The sequence below is a fragment of the Canis lupus genome, chromosome 7 (genome assembly GCF_011100685.1).
Source record: "Canis lupus familiaris isolate Mischka breed German Shepherd chromosome 7, alternate assembly UU_Cfam_GSD_1.0, whole genome shotgun sequence".
Taxonomy (NCBI): Eukaryota; Metazoa; Chordata; class Mammalia; order Carnivora; family Canidae; genus Canis; species Canis lupus.
This window is the reverse complement of record NC_049228.1, coordinates 4,996,668-5,012,429: the sequence shown is the minus strand read 5'-3', so window position 1 is coordinate 5,012,429 and position 15,762 is coordinate 4,996,668. Positions and strand designations below refer to the sequence as shown.

At 34.0% G+C, this 15,762-nt stretch overlaps 1 protein-coding gene across 4 annotated transcripts in view; it reads right to left on the bottom strand.

The window, feature by feature from the left end:
• DENND1B (DENN domain containing 1B) overlaps nt 1-15,762 on the bottom strand; it is a 267,328-nt gene that overhangs the window by 19,580 nt on the left and 231,986 nt on the right. The window lies entirely within an intron of this gene.

Genomic DNA, 15,762 nt, shown 5'->3' with positions numbered 1-15,762 from the left:
AAGCAAAAGGAAGGGTTTTTTTTTTTGGTATGTAATAACATTTATTAAAGAAGGTATCCTAATAGAGAAACTCAATCTATGGCTAGACATTGAATAAAATAAAGAAAATGGAATGGTAAAAATGAGTGGGAGAAGTATTTCATACGAAGAAAAAACCAAAAGCAAATGTATAAATAGTGAAAGTGGCAGAAGGCCCAAGTCATAAAACCATCAAGATAAATATTTAAAGAGACTTCAAGAAATAAATTTGGTTCAGCTACAATAAGCAAGATCAATGTTTCCTTCCTTTTCACCCCATTGTTTCCGTAAAGCATATCTGACAGGTGAGTGGTGAGAACCATTCCCCTGATGCACAAGGACTCTGGTAATCTTGCTGTTACCATCTTGGTCACTAGATGGCAGACAGACACTAATAAGGCAAAATACTGGGTTAAGTTTAAATTCATAGGAGGGGTTAAGAGGGTAGGGGGAAAATAAGGGATATAGGCAGATGAATGGGAAAACACAATATTTTAGGCTTCACAAATCAAGATGTTTTTAATATATGAAATTTCTTTTTTAATTGGCATTCTCTGTGCTACTGTCCCCATTTCAGAGTTGAAGTAACTGAGGTCCAGAAGTGTGATCTTGCTTACCCAAAGTCCACAGTAAATCCCTGGACTTAAGCCAAAAAAACAAAAAACAAACAAACAAAAACCATAAAAAACAGATAAAAAACCCAACCCATACTTGGATGAAATAATATGAAAATAAATGAAAGAAACTCTACCATACAAAATTATAATAACTATACCTTAAGAATGCATGGAATTTTACTGAAAAGAGTTTTAAAACATGTTGTAATTTTTTATAGTTAATAACTAAAGGACAAAGTTAAGTGACTTACCCATGATTGATTTGTTAGATGTTTTACATACTATACTGTTTTTCATTAACTTCCTAATTTACCACAACTTTTGGTCAACATTTTCCCCTTTTGTAAAAAAAAAAAAAAAAAAAAAAAAGGAAACAGGGAACCAAAAGCTTAAAAAAGTTAAGTGTCTTGGGCCAGATTACACAACTAGTGACAGAGCTAAGACTCCAACCCAGGTGTAGAACTCTGTTCATTATAATTATGTAAGTAAGTTCTGAGAGACTCAGGAGAAATAACTGAGAATTAATCTGAGAAAGACTTTCTCAAGATGGCAAGTTTTAACCTCATTTTTTTAAAGGTTTTACTTATTTATTCATGAGAGACACAGAGAGAGAGAGAGAGGCAGAGACACAGGCAGAGAGGGAGAAGCAGGCTCCATGCAGGGAGCCTGATGTGGGTCTCCCCAAGACCGTGGGATCACTACCTGAGCTGAAGGCAGATGCTCAACCGCTGAGCCACCCAGGCGTCCCTAACCTCATTTTTTAAACTTCATTTTTAAAGCAGGTAGTATTTAACAGAATGACCAAGAGTACTAATGTTCCAGGTGGGTGAAATGGCGGGTGAAGAGACAAAGGATTAACACACTTTTCCAAAGATACTGAAGACATATTCTTGTCAGGGCAAAAAAGTAAATTGGAGGGATTATCAAGATAGTGTTTGGTGAAGTCTGATGTATTCAGTTGATGAGAGCTATTATGATTAGATGAAGGAAATAAGATTTCATAGAAGCATTAATATTGTATTTCTGAGCAGTTGAGTGCTACGTGAGACTAATTCAGGAGGGATGCTTTGGAATGGTCCAGATACATCCAAGAACCCTTTACCGGTTCTCCTAGTTCACAATGATCTTGGCTTTTTGGTCAGCTGTACTCACTTCATTTTCTACTAATCAGCTGTCACCAGATATATGCTCTCTTATAATCATAGTATTTCATTTTAAGTACATTCTTGTCTTACCAATTCCTTGAGACCAAGAATCATATCTTTTAATTCATTTTTGCTTCTAATTCCACTTCCATTTAGAATGTAAAGAGCAGCTAAAGAATGTCAACTCCCATCCTAACAATGAGAAAAGGCTGGGTTATCTCAAACAAAACAACAAAAACCCCAAATCACAATTCTTCTCAAACCTATCAGAGAATTGAGTCATAAGGCAGCCAAATAAACTGAATTCCAAAGGGTCATAAGCCCCTCTAAGGAGAGATGAGAGACAAGACCTATTTCATTCAGGCAAAGCACAAGGAAAGAGATAGCTGGCATATAAGCAGGAGAGAAGAAATCTGCCAAGATTTAATAGTCTTAAAGACCAAATGTAGGCTAAGATATCAGTGGAATACTTGGCACTTGCAAGCCCTTTTCTACAGATAAAAATCCTATAATTTTATTTGCTAAATCAGGCAACTCCATTAGCTAGTGCTACACAGAAAGACTAGGGGTAAGACAGGAGACTGAAAAGAGCTGGTGGCCCAGGCAAGCAGAAAGTGATGGTTGCTGCAGGGAGCAAGTAAAAAGCCCTACTTACTTTATAAAAACATGAATTTATATGTAACAAAAGCCATAAACTGATGGCAGATAGTCAGCAAACTCAATCCCAAAACTTCTGGGAGACATGCAAAGGCCAAAACTGCTTTAGGGAGGAGCAGGAAACCCTATTAGGCATAGGACTCTATATTGACTTCAAGCAGAAATCTACCACCAGTACGGAGGAAGAGGCAGCCCCCAAATTGCCCAACACCAGTTGCAGGTATAAGAAAGTTTATCTGCTGTGAAAGGAAGTGGAGGAATGTTGGCCTGCTAAGACTGAAGCGGTAACAGCACAGAAAACCCAGAAGACCAAGACTGAGTAATCAGCAACAGAAGCTAATTGCTGGAGCAGGGGCAAAAATATTGAGAGATACCCTATGTGGCTGTGATATAGCTAAGGGTAAGGGAGAATCACTACGAAAAAACCTTCCAGAACCTCCACTACACGTAGTCCATTCTAAACACAAAATAATAGCAGTCCACTGCAAGTAATGATATCAACAACAAAATCCAAACCAGTTCAGCTTGTGATGGATTCAATGTCTGTACTAATAGCATTATAGAAGAAGACTCTTGTTCATTTCTGGGTATAAAGACTATTTAACTTATTCTCTACTGCTTTTTCACACATGAGGTCCAGTACTCAAGAACTACCAGACATAAATAAGGAAAAAAAAAAAGATGGACAACATGCATAAACAGATGAGATGACAGCAGGAAGATGAAATCTATAAAAAAGTCAAATCAAAATGACAGAAAAACACATAAGAGATGACTTCTCTTAATTGGCTCATCAGTAGATGAAGAAAAAAATCAGTGAACATTAAAATAGTTAGTCAACAGAAATCATCCAAACTGGCATTTCTATACACTAACAGTGAACTATCTAAAAAATAATAAAATAATTCCATGTACTATAGCATCAAAACAATAAAATACTTCAAATAAATTTAATCAAGGAAGTGAAATCTATATAACAAAAACTTTAAGTCACTAATGAAAGAAATTGAAAATGACACAAATAAATGGAAGACATCCCATGTTCATGGATTGTAAGAGTTAATATTGTTAAAATATCTATATTAAACAAAGCTATTTACAGATTCGATGCAGTTCTTATCAAAATTCCAATGGCATACATAGAAAAATCCTAAAATTTGTATAGAACTACAAAAGATCCTAAATAGGCAAATCAATCTTGAGAAAGAAGAACAAAGCTGAAGCATCACAATTTCTGATTCCAAAATATATTACAAAGCTATAACAATCAAAAACAGTAGTACGGTACTGATATAAAAAATACATAAAAGAACAATGAAACAGAATCAAGATCCCAGATACAAACCCATACATATATGGTCAACTATTTTTGATAAGGGTGCCAAGAACACTCAATGGTGAAAGGATAGTCTCTTTAATAAATGGTGCTAGGAAAACTGGATAGTCGCATGCAAAAGAATAAAACTGCATGAACCGCACCACTTAAAAATTACCTCAAAATGAATTATTAACAGTAAGACCTGAAACCATAAAACTCTGAGAGAAAAAACCTCCTTGACTTTGGTTTTAGTAATGATTTTTTGGATATGACTTCAAAAGCACAAGCAACATAAAGAAAAATCAAGTGGAACTACATCAAACTAAAAAGCTTCTGCATAGCAAAAGAAACAATCAACAAAATGAAAGCAATCAACAAAATGGAAATTTCTTCCAGTCAAGGCATGGGAGAAAACATTTGCAAATCATATATCTGATAAGGGTTTAATAAACAAACTATATAAAGAATTCATATAACTCATACAATAGCCAACCCTCCCACAAATAATCCAATTAAAAATGAGCAGAGGATTTGATTAGACATTTTTCCAAAGAAGACATACAAATAGCCATCAAGTAGATGAAAACATGCCTGATATCACTAACCATCAGGGAAATACAAATCAAACCCACAATGAAATATCAATTCACACCTGCTATTGTGCTTATTATGAAAAAGACAAGAGATAATAAACATTGGCAAGGATATGGAAATAACGGAACTGTTGTGCACTGTCAGTGAGAATGTAAACTGGTGCAATCGCTATGGAAAACAGTATGAAGATTCTTCAAAAAACTGAAAATAGAACTGCCATATGTTTAGCAATTCCACTTCTGGTTATTTATCAAGAGGAAATGAAATCACTGTCTCATACAGATATCTGCACCCTGTTCATTGCAGCATTATCCACAATAGTCAAGACATGGAAACAACCTAAATGTCTATTGATGGATAAACAGAGAAAATGTGTTATGTATATAATGTGATATTATTCAGTCATAAGTATTATTCAGTAATAAGTAAAAACAAAAACTGCTATTTGCGACATTAATAAACCTTGAGAACATTAAACTAAGTGAAATAAGTCAAAGAAAGACAAATACTTTCTGATCTCATCTGTGTACCTCAAAGTCAAGCTCGTAGAAACAGAAAGTGGACTAGGAGTGGGGGGAATGAAATGTTGGTCAAAAGGTACAAACTACCAGTTTTGAGATGAATAATTTCAGAAAACATAATAAACAGCATGGTGACTGTAGTTAACAACACTGTATTGTGTCCTTGAAAGTTGCCAGAGAGTAGGTCTTAAATGTTTTCACCATGAACAAAGAAATGGTAATTTTGTGAGGTGAAAAATGTGTTAAGTAATCTTATTGTGGTAAACATTTCACAGTGTATACATGTACCAAATCTAAAAGAATTATCTAAACTGAAACACAAACAGAAAAGAGAACAGGAGAAACAATAGCAGCAAGAACAACAAAAACTGCAAGAAAAACCACAATAGAGCATCCAAGTACTGAAGAATACTATCAATGGGTCTAATTCTTTCTCTTCTAGAACACACAGTAGGTGTTCATTAAATTTTTGTGACAGTTATTGTTGTAGTGGATAGAAGAGAAACAATATCACCAAATATTTACTAAACTTCTAGTGAGTGTTGGAAAAATAAATTCTATCACTACACTAACTCCAATCTCCACAATAACTCTATGGGAGTGGATACAGCTATCATCATTTTATAGATCTGAAGGCTAAGAGGACTAGCGAGGTTAGGCAAGTTGCTCAAGTTCAAATACATGCAAGTGGAAGAGCTGGTATTCTGGTCCAGGTTTGTTATACTCCAAAGTCCAAGATCTTTTTACACTTCCACATGGAGTCACCTACTGATGAACTGATGTAAAGAAGTGAAAAGGAAGACTCAATACAAAGGTCAATGAAGGAAAGTCTTTCTGAATTTGTAAATGATGGTCCTTAGTAAAATAAGAGGAGGTAAATGATCTTGAAAGCAGTTCTTGCACATAGTAATGTCTAGGGGAGGTATATGACCTTGACTGAAAACTGTAAACTAGCTCACAGCAAGAAATTCAGGTAGTTTTTGTTGAATTGAATTAGATAGTCTCTCCATTATGTTGTCCATTGGGTCTACATTGCGCCATTAATTACATTAATGGAAGCTTATTTTAATTAATATTAAGTTGAGGACTATTATAGAATTAGACTAAAAAAATCTCCATATTAAATTTGAAAGAATATTTGAAATCATACCTGATCCCTTTATACAGCCCTTTTACTGATGTTAGGAAGTTTCCTTTAGGAAGTTTTGTCTTCCTTTAGTTTGGCAAAATACTGTATCAAAGTCATCTTAGAAACACAAATTATTTCTTCATTATTAGAGATTATATACAACCTATCCAATGGCAGCACTGCACCAGCTATTCTAAAAGGCTCCCACTGAAGTGTGTTAATAAATGGAAAGAAGACCATGTATTCACAGTATTCATTACTCATCTATGCTTGTAAGTAATATGACTGAATTGTTAATACTTTTTAAAATTTATTTATTTATTCATGAGAGACAGAGAGAGAAAGAGGGAGAGAAAGAGAGAGGCAGAGAAAGAGAGAGGCAGAGACACAGGCAGAGGGAGAAGCAGGCTCCATGCAGGGAGCCTGATGTGGGACTTGATCCCGGGTCTCCAGGATCAGGCCCGGAGCTGAAGGCGGTGCTAAACTGCTGAGCCACCTGGGCTGCCCTATTGTTAATACTTCTAAGCCAGTATTTCAGGACAGTTCATATGCCAAATAATTATGTTAACTATAAATATTTAAAATACATTGTTTCATTATTTTTTCCATTCTTTAATATTTAGAAATGCAAAATTTAACAAAGCTCTTGCAGTAACTTTTCAGTACTGAGAAATTATTGATCAGTGTAACTATAAGAAGTTGTATAAGACTATTAAAATTATTCTCAAAGCAAAATAGATAAATAAATTTTTTATAAATGGCAAACTATTTGTAATTTCACTTTTGCTGACAGGGTTTCAATATTTTAACATTTAAAAAGGTTTCTTAATGCATAACAAGTCCACTGTATTTTCAATAAAACAGAATTTGATTCTTTTCACCAAACGATATGAAGATGATTTTTCTAGCTGGAATACACAATTAAAACTCAGCAATGATGAACAAAAGAATATTACTTCCAACCGCCTTAATGAACTATGTTTGTAAAAAGCACATAATAGAGTAAAATATTTAGTTTTAAAATATTTATAGCTGATTTCATTTTTCAGGTTATTGCATCAATATATCATAAACATACATGTGTATATGTGTGGAGTCTTAAAATGGTTTCTGTGTTGAATGTAGCAAGAATCTTAACTGAAATTGCAATTACTCTGTATGTATTTTGGTTTCAAAAGCATTATCTTACAATATCAAAGACATTAATAAACGCAAAGAGGGAACAGACTTTTATGAATTGGCCAGTATTAAACTCAAACATTAAAGAAACCATAAAGAACCGAAGAAAGCTGCACACAGAGGTCCTATTTTGTAACTAGCATGAGGGCACAGACTAACTTAAGATATTTGTGTATTATTCTAATATTTTATGCTTGGTATCAGGAAATATAACAATGTGTAGTAGATAAAAATCCAGCTCGAATTATAATAAGGTTCTATTATAGTCTTGTATTTATAATCTACTGACATTCCTGGAAATTTTTCTCTCTTGAGGGACATTAATAGGCAGCAGCAGTAACCCTACAAAGAAAAGACTGGCTTCCTCTTTCATCAACACGAACATTGATCTCTGACCAACCTTAAAAGCAGTTCTAGATGCAAAACAGGAAGAACATCATCATTTCTTTATCCTAGGATGCCTCACAGAACACAAGAATTTGTCCATTAAAAATCGGGTGCCTTTAGAGTAGAGAGCTATTGTTAATTTCACCAAATGCCTTTAAAATAATTAAAGAAGTAACAGGGAAAAACTCTAAGTAGAACGGAAACTAATGAGGAAAAATATTAGCGACATGATTATTGATGTAAAGTCTAGAATGGTAATACTCATTATATTTGCTAAAAGGAAAACTGAGTAGCCTTGTTTTTGTTTCAAGACTTTGTAATAAATGACATAGTCAATTGTGGCAATAAATTTGAAGGGTAAAATTACAACATTAGAGAGGTACATTTCAACTAAAATGACCTCGTAATATATACTGAACATGTTCACATAAGTGAGACTACCTTCCACTATGTCTTTTTAATATACCCGGTATTGTTTAGCAAAACTAAACATTTAAAAAACGAAGTCCCAGCCACTTACTGAAAGGAGTTGGCTTTGAATTATTTCTCTGAAAAAGCAATGTTCTTGAATAGTTTTATGACAATATAAATGTTTCAATGTGTATTCTATTGCATTTCTAAAAGAGACTATTCTGAAAGGCAAATTTTATAATTATAATTTTTTTGTAACAATCCTCTTTCAAGGAAAGAAAGTATTATATAATGCCCACTAGAGGGCATTCTTGTAATCCATAACTGAATGGGGGGAATGACAGGGTACAGATTTTAACTATGATCAAATTTGACATATTGTAAATTAATATTATTTCAACAGAAAACAACAGAGGAAAAAAATAACTTTCTTTAAAATTAAAGATATGTCCTGTATCTTTCAAATTGGACTTAAAGAAATCAATTTTAAATTAGTGACATTAGCATAAATTAGATTAAATACATGCTATGTCAAAGAGTAACTTTGGGACAAGACTACTAGAATGTGTCATCATTTAGGCAGTATTTTTTGCAGACATGTTTTAATAGAAACACATTTATTTATTTCAAAGTATTCTTGTCACTTGAAACTTTCTAATAAATTTATCACTTTAATTCAACAATTTAGCTTGATTATCATAATAGTATTCTCAATACTAAACCAAATTACAGAAGGTGCTAAAAAAAATAAGGGTTTTTTGCTTATCATGATTTGGTTAAACTTACTGTTATTATTTTGTAAAATTGACATTAAGTATTTTTTCCATTATCTGGGCCCTCCACCTTCATACACCCATTTCTTCCCCGTGCCCCCAGGTCACTATAATCTTTCTCATTGTGATTTGCAACTGTTTTTTCTGGGTTAGAAGAAGCAAGTGGTGTCTTCCCTCTGCAAACAATGACTATGCCATTTCTTTCTTGACCAATACAGCAAAGCTACTGAATGAACTGTATTTTTCCAAAGATCCCAACCAATGTACCATTTTGTCACCTAAGCAATAAATCGTATCTTTAATTACATTCATTTATTCCCAGAGTCCACTGAAATCCGATGAAGAGGGTCGTAAACACAATACCATAAACCATATCCTTCTAGGTATGAATGAATATTCCTTCATTTATTATGCTCAGGAACTAAGTAATTTAGAGAGTATAAGGTTTTATCTTATAAATTTCACAGCAACTTAATTTCATTTGTGACATTTTAAAATATGAAATTTATGATCTGTAAAATGTAAACCTGATTACTCATATTTTTAAAAACATGCTTATGTACTGGAATGTCTTTTAAGTCCCTAGTCAACCAAAATGTGGCTTTGACATGCCTTACTTGCAAGTCTCTACATGCTAAAAAGATATATATAAAAACTTCTAAGTACATTCTTTAAAGATGAAATTATATTACTTGTTAATTATAAAATGAGCTCACAGCTTTTGTGCTATATTCCATAAATCCATTAGGATGATTGATAAACCACTAAATACATAAGGACTCCAAATGATAGCATGGTTTCTTTTAAAGTATGCATATCATCTTGTATAATGGGTAAAATGGAAAATCACATACATTACATTTTATAGTGTATACTCCTTATTTATGCATTCAACAGAATAAATGATCACTGTCCTAGTCTTGGACACTAGCACTTGGTCTTGTTAGTCGAAATTATGACCATTAAACATATTTCTATTTGTAAACACTGTATTTGGGTTAAGGTCTTGACTATTTTCCAAGTGTGAGTATTTATCAACAGGCACACTACTTTATGTCCTAGTACAAGTGAGAAAATAATCCTCCATTCATACTTTCTCATGCCGCTTTTATACAGTTAATTGGACAGTTTGAAAATAAATCTGAATGCATTGCTATTTGTCTCAGACATGAAACAGTTAAGAGTGATATGTGTGCCAGGGTTTTAATAGGGCTTAACAACAAAAAGCTTCAATCTTCCACTTTCACTAGATTTTGTTGCCGTGGTTTTGCTTGCTTAGGGCCATCCATCTGTTAATGTTGACTTGTAATATAGCTAAGCTCCTGCTTGCAGTTCACTAGTCTAGTTGATGTGTATGTCTGTGTGTGTGCTTGTGTGTGTCCTATATAGACACTCAGATACATAACACATTACAATTGTTAGAGTAAGTTAAGAATGGCTAATAGCATTAAAAATGGGGCAATATTTTAGATTCAGATAAATTTTGTATCTTACTTAAAGGAATTTCTCATTCTTAAAAACTCCAATAGATTTTTACAAGTAAATATTTTAAAACATAATTTTCAGTGACAGACTTAGTCAAAATGTTGTTTACTAAGACTACAGTATTTGTTCTAAAATAAAACTGATGAAAGAAGGTAAATGTGTGGTCAAGATTAAAACTGTTCTGCACCATGACCAGTGGCAGTATTCTCACTGGACCCAACTGGCCCTGTTTTCAATAAAACCAGAGGAGGATCCTTTCCCTGGAGTCCTGTTAGGCTGGGGCTGCTGTTGGAACTGTCATCTTCACACAAAAGGGAAAAGGGTTGGGTTTTACAAATGTGAAGCCTAATTGGGAGATCTCTATGGCTGTACCCTTGACATTTATTTAAGCCTCATCAACAAAACGGGAAATAACCATACTAATTAGCAGACTAGCACACAAAGTATTATTTGTTGGGGTGTAGATGTAGATTCACAATCTATTCCAAACATAAGCTAAGTAATGGAATACAGGCTTAAAACAACATACATTTTTCACTTTTTGTTCTTTTCTTTGATTATAAAACTTTATTTTTTCACTTACTAAAATATATTATTAGAATTTAAATGACCATAATCTTGTTTTCATCTTTTGAAAAACAGATAAAAATAAAGTGTTTCATTTATCCAGGTCTAACTGGAAATTACATAGCTGAGATCAACTTCTCAAATGGATAAAGAATTAGGATAAGTAAAGCCCACATTCTTTATTTTGGTCATTTTCCTGGCAATAAATTGACGTCTTGAGGTCTTATAAGCTTAGAAATCAAGAGATCTCTCAATAAAGTAACCTATACATTTCTCCTCAAATCATACACCAGGATCTAAAGTTATCCCTACTTAGATTGAAGACAAATTTAGGGTCCCCACTACTTTATTGGAATAGAGGATGGTTAGTGTCTCTGGACAGTTACAACCAAGAGAAAAGAAAGCCAGTGCTGCTGTGATAGGAGATATGAAGTTCAAGATATGTGTATATGTATAAATGGGTAGCTGTCAATTATTAAGTACCTATTATGTGGCAGGTGTTTTATATACATTATATGTAATGCCCACAGCAGCTTAGCAAAATGACATGTGTCGTTATTACCACTTTACAAACGTAGAAAGTAAGGCTTAGGGACACAGTGTTTTGCTCAGTGCTAAATGCTAATACTTTTTTCAAAGTCCAGTCTCTGGCTCTCAGCACCATACCTCTGTTTCTAACTGCCCCTCCTCCACAAACACCCCACTCATCACAGACACACGATGATAGTGGTTGTAGGTACTCAACTGCCAGGATCAGTTTGTCTGCTTTTCAATCCCTATTCTGGCTCTTTATTACCTACAGAACTTCGGCCACATTTCTGCATCCCTCTGTTGTCACTAAATCTGAATAATGCAGATAACAGTCCCCAGTGTGTTTGGATTATTGAGAGTTTTAAATTAATCAATCATATAAACATACAGACAGCCTTGCTGTTAATCAAGTATCTGTCTCTTCCTCATGTTTTCCAAGTTTGCTCTAGGGTCCTTCAATGTGATTCAACTCTAAAAACTGAAGTTTGGAAAACAGCAGTTAAGAACCTCAAAATTATCTGGATCACTGAATCCCAGAGGTCCTACAGAATCTTGCTTTCAGGTAACTGAACTTACCACATGGCAAGACTTTTAAGAGAGTATGGTTATTTAAATAATCAGATGTGAGATGAGGCCCAGAGAGAACAGGCCTTCAGTGGGAGGCTGGCTCTAACATGAGAGAATGATGTTACTCTTCTAACTCGGTGAGTCTGAGACAAAGAAGAAAAGAGTGCATTCTAAGTTTGTTTCTCTTTGTAACCTTTATTTTTTTTAATAGTTTCTTAGGAAACTAAGCTGTCTTTGAGAGAGGTATTAATAAACCTGAGTATTTCAAATGATAGACACTGCACAGAAGAGACAAAGAAGGAAAACCAGATTTCTGTGATCCTTGCCTCTCCCGGGTACTTTCACTGGATGAAAGCTTTTGGGATACTGACTTCATCTGTGGATCCACAGTGTCTAGTGCCATTTCTGAAATAGTTGTGTGCTTCCTGAACAATTTTTTTTAAATCCTTGTACATCATGAATCATAGTAGGCAGGTGTGTTTGTCTCTTTGTTTTGGCTGCTAAGCAAGGGAATGGGCCTTAGTTTCTTACTGCACTTTCTTTCTCTTTGCCTTAAAGCTTATTATCTAAATTAAATATATTTTAATCTTTTGTTCTGTGTTTCTTGGTAAAATATCCATTTATTTTTGGAAATAAGTAGAATATAAACAAATGAATAAATAACCATAATGTCTCTGGATGTATTTATTGATACCTAGATTATGTCTTTAACCACATCTAACTATTCCTAGAAATGCTTACATATTTATTTTTTTGAAATGCTTACATATTTAATTGAAAATCTTAATGTGCTCAGATCCTAGTATTATTGTACTTGGAGAGACAGTAGTAAGACTACTTACTGATTTGGAAATAATCATAAAACAGTATCTTCATGGTTCTAGCATCAGCTTCTGTCTTCTATATAATACACTGAATCATATTTCTATCAAATCATTGAGACTGGATTATCTTCAAAAAGTGAACCAAGGAAGATTTTGTGGTATCAGACCCTACAGAAAAGGCAGTAGACTATATCTGGTCCCTATTGATTTCCTTGTCCAAAATGCAAACAATGTATTTGAAGCTTACTGTCTATGTAGTCTGTTTGTGTAAGTGGCTCAGTTCTCATGTGAGGACTGAGACAACAATGACCCATTAGGGTAGGCAGACCTTAAACTTCCCAGGCTTCCAGTTCGTGGTACAAAGATCCAGCCTCTAAGTACTTCAAAATACAAATTTTTACTTGTTTTTTAGAAAGAGGACTTTCTGGTAAATGATTACAAAACAATTGGAGATAGCAAAACTCTTCTGAGATTTTGTCACCATCCTTAAAACCCTTCCCTGAGAACTGCTTTCCCTATTCACCCCTACTACTTGCCAATGTCCTTGGTAATATGGCATTCTTCTTGCTTCTCTGGCTAGAGTTGACTGAACCAAGGATTAATCTTGATCCTAGTGGGCTGATGACATTCTTCCACAAGAAAGTGGATCTGGGAATAGTGGTCCATCCTAGCCACTGTTTGAAATGAGGGCCTGCAAGCACAGTGTCAGGCACACAGGAGGGACTGAGAAAGCCCATCTATGGAATGCACAGTGAGTAATCAGGCAGAGAGAACAAGAAGCCAGGTAAGAGAGAGGCAGAGAGAAGAAGGGTTGGAAGATGGGGGGTGGGGAGGCCTGATATTCTTCCCCGACTGCTTTGTCCATTTTGTGGTTCTACTCCTATCAGAGGGCTACATGCATTCCTATGCCTGATACAAGCAAAGACAAAATGTTAGGTTGCGATAAATAGTACTGGGTTACAAATGATTGGATATATGGACTCTTAAATAAATTCAGCTGTGCAAAATATATATATACACAGTTATATATATTTATTTATATAATGGAATAAGTATACAAAGAAACATATATATGGGGAATACACATTACCTACAACTCAGATATTTATCACGTGGAGAGATTATTATTCAGACATTATGAGCACCTGCATAATAAACCTAAATATGTTGGCTTAACAAATTCCTATGAACCAACTAGGAAAATCATATAATTAAAAGAATAAGCCCTACTTCTCTTAATGCTTGTTAGAATCATCATTTGTCTTGTCTACCTGAAAACCACAAAATGCTAACTGATGAATACAGATAGTTGAATTAATGATATAATAAATGATGGCCATGAAAAATCAGGACAAGTATGCAATGCATGTAACCTATTATCCTATAAGGTTTTCTGTACCTTAATACAATTTACTCTATCAGAAATTGTCTAACAGAAAACAAATAAAAACAGAAATCTGTAATATATTTTGTAACTAAAATAAATAAATAAATAAATAAATAAATAAATAAATAAATAAATAAATAAATAAATAAATTTTGTGACTAAATTATCATAGAAATACACTGCCATGGTAAAGAAAGAAAGATATAAAAATTTAGACGAGTGGCTGAAAATAGTTTTCCTAACTTAAAACTGACATTTAGGACAGGTGTTTCTTTAAATTCAAGGGTTTTCTTTCCATCTTAAATCATCTGATAAGTAACGAAGATCTCACTGTTTTTCCCATAAAAATCAATTCACCGTGGTAAATATAACCCAAATACTCCATTATTAAGCCAATAAGCATTTGCAGAAAGTTGTTTAAGATGTTGAAGCTTGAGAACCAATAGGAATTGAACATACTAAGTGATGAAAGAAAAATAGAGATATTGATTGTAAATCCATCACTAGTTTACAAGTTAATACATGTTTTCCAGTTAACAGTAGTAGCCAGAGAAGGTTTCTATACTCGTAGAATTATTATTTCATTGAAGGGCTTGTTTTAGGTTATTCAATCAGCATTTACTACCAATATGCTGCAATTAAGCAACACTAATGTATGAAAATATACACTTATAAATGAATATACATCATAGAGAAGGCACTTAGTATGGTATAAAAATGGTCCCATGAAGGCAAAGATGTGTTTTGCTTCTCCTGGAACACCTAGAGTAGTGACTGGTGCACAGTAAGTACTGAATGATTAAATGAATGAGATTTCTTTATAAAGGTGAGAGTTTTCATACAGCTTCACTGGCCGTCTCCCCTTCCCTAGCAACACGGAGAAGCACTTTCAGGCCATTTCTCCTCTGCAGACCCAGGAAAGCGAAGTGAATATTAGGGATGGGTTCTCATCCCATTCTCCCACTAACTCGTTATGAGTCTTAGGGTAAGTGAGGTGACCATTCTGGCTATCAATTCCTTCATCTGTAAACTTCAGTGACTAAAATAAATGAACTATAATCCAGTTAAGAATTCTTTTAAAGCTAGTTTTCTAAGGCCACTTAAAATATGATTTGGTGTATAAATTTTGCATCATTTAAACCTTCAGAAACATACTTAAGGCAAAATCAGAGATAAATGTAGCTATAATTCTAAAGACTTTCCCCCTTTAGGACAGTATCTTATATAACATCAGCATATAAGCAGAAGTTTTGAATATTTACAGCAAATTAAATATCTAACTTTAGAAAAAACAGGCATATTACTTTATATTCTGATTTCTATAGATGATTTTCATGGTCAAATTCCCATATATGAGTTTCATTTTATTTTTGTAATACAAATCTGTGATTTCCCCTTCATTGTCAAGCTATTCATACTCAATGGCAATCAGATGAGGCAATTAATTAATCACAGAGACAACTAATTGTCTCTCTCCCCTTCCTGGACTGTGAGCTCTATGAGGACATAATAAAGTATGTAGAGACTGGCAACCTGAAATGACAGATCCCTAATCTTCTTGCAGCTTGCCCAAACATACCTACTCAATCTCCGTGACTTTAAGTGCAGGTTTTCTTATCATATGATAAAAAAAAAAAACTAATAGGTCCAAA